The sequence below is a fragment of the Aethalodelphis obliquidens genome, unplaced genomic scaffold, assembly GCF_003676395.1.
Source record: "Aethalodelphis obliquidens isolate GAN/ISIS:26980383/991018 unplaced genomic scaffold, ASM367639v1 scaffold35, whole genome shotgun sequence".
Taxonomy (NCBI): domain Eukaryota; kingdom Metazoa; phylum Chordata; class Mammalia; order Artiodactyla; family Delphinidae; genus Aethalodelphis; species Aethalodelphis obliquidens.
Window position 1 is genome coordinate 20,305,010 of NW_020837979.1, and position 3,079 is coordinate 20,308,088.

Genomic DNA, 3,079 nt, shown 5'->3' on the forward strand with positions numbered 1-3,079 from the left:
AAAAAAAAAAAAAAAAAAAAAAAAAAGCACAGGTAAGAAACAGAAGAGGTCACTTCTGCCCAGCCTTTTCCCTCCCTCATCCCCCATTTCTGGGTCTGGTTTTCAGAGAATCCTCCTGGGCTGGAACTGTAATACTGGCTTGTCTGTTCCCATCCCCCCTCTTCTCTCCTTTCTTTCTGTCTCTTTACCCGGGGTGGGACCCTGATGAAGATGAAGGAGAGCATTTGAGTCCTAGGCCAGAATCTGGGATATATCTCCATTGGATTCTCAAGCTCCACCAGCCCCATTCACTTGAGTTCTTCTGTCACTTTAGGGTATCTGAAGTGGAGAGTTTATAACTGTTATATTAACTTATCCTATGTCTGCAAGTTCAAGGACTAGGTCAGAAGGGAAGTCAGCAGTCTGAGTCTGGTGTGTAGTTCATCGTGGACTTGGAACCAAGTGTGAAGAACCATCCCAGAAGGGGATGTTCTCCCCACACCCCCAATCTAACCACCTTATTTTGACATTTCCTACCCTCCAACCTCATATCAGGCTCTTTTCTATGTTCTATAACCTGAGTTTTCAAGGTACTATAATAAAAATTTTAGTTTTTCATTGCTTCTCTGCTTCATTCTCATAGACAAACTCTGGGGAGGAAGTGGGTGAGTGAGGGGAATTGGTGGGTCAATCTATGCCCAATTTCACTCAGGTCCCTGGAGAAATAAATAAATAAATAAATAAATAAATAAATAAATAAATAAATAAATAAATAAATATATATATATATATATATATATATTCCTCTTGGCATATTTGTGGTGAGGTATGTCAGCACTGCTTCTGTAGGATGTGGGTTGTGTACATATAAAGACATTGCTCTCCCACACACTCTACTGCACAAAAATTCCTAGACAAGGTCTCTGATGGTATGAGGCAACCATTTTAGGATCTGATGATGTTTAGAACAGTATTTCCTAAACTATCCGTGTAAAAGATAATGATAAGATTTTATTAACATTCATAAAATAGAAATAAAATGAAGAAATTCAAAAATTAAATGGATAAAACACATATTTGAAATGCATATATAATTGTTTTGTTATTAGTTTTGACAGAAAAAAGGTAATCTTTCTAATTGTTGTACAATTTCAGCTTCTATACTTCCCTTGCCATGGTCGATTGGCACGAGTCCATTTAACTACATGTTGCCCTGTTCCTAGAAGGCACTTGGGAGGACAAACCCCAGAAGGTCCTCTTAAAACACTCTGACTCCAGTCAGGACTGGATTTGGGCAACTTATTGTCTGGCAGGAATTCTCTTAACTTATTTTTTTCCATGGAAGCAACCTAAATGTCCATCAACAGATGAATGGATAAAGAAGATGTGGCACATATATACAATGGAATATTACTCAGCCATAAAAAGGAATGGAATTGAGTTTTTTGTAGTGAGGTGGATGGACCTAGAATCTGTCATACAGAGTGAAGTAAGTCAGAAAGAGAAAAACAAACACCATATGCTAACACATATATACGGAAATTTAAAAAGCGGTACTGATGAACATAGTGGCCAGGCAGGAATAAAGACAGAGGCTTAGATAATGGACTTGAGAGCACAGGTGGGGAAGGGGAAGCTGGGATGAAGAGTAGCATTGACATATATACACTACCAAATGTAAAATGGATGGCTAGTGAGAAGCTGCTGCATAGTACAGGGAGATCAGCTTGGTGTTTTGTGACGACCTAGAGAGATGGGATATGGAGGGTAGAAGGGAGGCTCGAGGGAAGGGATATAAGGATATATGTACACATATAGCTGATTCACTTTGTTGTACAGCAGAAACTAACACAACATTGTAAAACATTTATACTCTAATAAAGATGTGATTAAAGACCTAAATGCAAGGCCAGACACTATAAAACTCTTAGAGGAAAACACAGGCAGAACACTTTATGACATAAATCACAGCAAGATACTTTTTGACCCACCTCCTAGAGTAAGGGAAGTAAAAACAAAAATATACAAATGGAACCTAATGAAGCTTTTGCACAGCAAAGGAAACCATAAACAAGATGAAGGGACAACACTCAGAATGGGAGAAAATATTTGAAAATTAAGCAACTGACAAAGGATTAGTCTCCAAAATATACAAACATTTTCTGTATTAAAAAAAATGATGCTTTTTTAGTCTGTCATACAGAGTGAAGTCAGTCAGAAAGAGAAAGACAAATACCGTATGCTAACACACATATATGGAATTTAAGAAAAAAAAATGTCATGAAGAACCTAGGAGTAAGACAGGAATAAAGACACAGACCTACTGGAGAACGGACTTGAGGATATGGGGAGGGGGAAGGGTGAGCTGTGACAGGGCGAGAGAGAGGCATGGACATTTATATACTAACAAATGTAAAGTAGATAGCTAGTGGGAAGCAGCCTCATGGCACAGGGATATCGGCTTGGTGCTTTGTGACCGCCTGGAGGGGTGGGATAGGGAGGGTGGGAGGGAGGGAGACGCAAGAGGGAGAGATATGGGGACATATGTATATGTATTACTGATTCACTTTGTTATAAAGCAGAAACTAACACACCATTGTAAAGCAATTATACCCTAATAAAGATGTTAAAAAAAAAAGAATAAAATTACAAAAAGTGACATTAGCAGCCACTCTAGAAGAAGTACACAGCCTCTGTAGAAATACAAGTAAATTCGCTCTTTTTCCTTAAAGGAGCATTCAAGTGCATTTTGTTCATTTTTACAGTAATGAAAGAGAGTGCCCTTCAGTCAATTTTCAGGACCTGGTACAAATTATTATATTTTCTCCCTTTAAATGTCAAGGGCAAAAAGTGGAGGGCTCCCCCGCCACCCAGAGCCAAGCGCCTGGGCCAGCAGTGGGAGCTGAAGGATCCCCTGTGCTCAGAACACAGGGGCGCCCCGGGGTCGCGAGGCCCCGGGGTCGCGAGGCCCCGGGGTCGCGACTGGGCGGGTCCGCGAGGCCCCGGCCTGGCGCGCGCAGGACCTCGTGCCCAGAGGTTCCGACGCCCCACGAACCGTCCCACACCCCGATGCCAACGGTCGCCTCAGCGCCGTAAGCTT

At 41.2% G+C, this 3,079-nt stretch overlaps 1 pseudogene; it reads left to right on the forward strand.

Annotated features, from left to right (window-relative positions):
• LOC113631978 (lithostathine-like) overlaps positions 1-381 on the forward strand; it is a 15,701-nt pseudogene extending 15,320 nt beyond the window's left edge.
• The last annotated feature ends 2,698 nt before the right edge of the window (positions 382-3,079 follow it).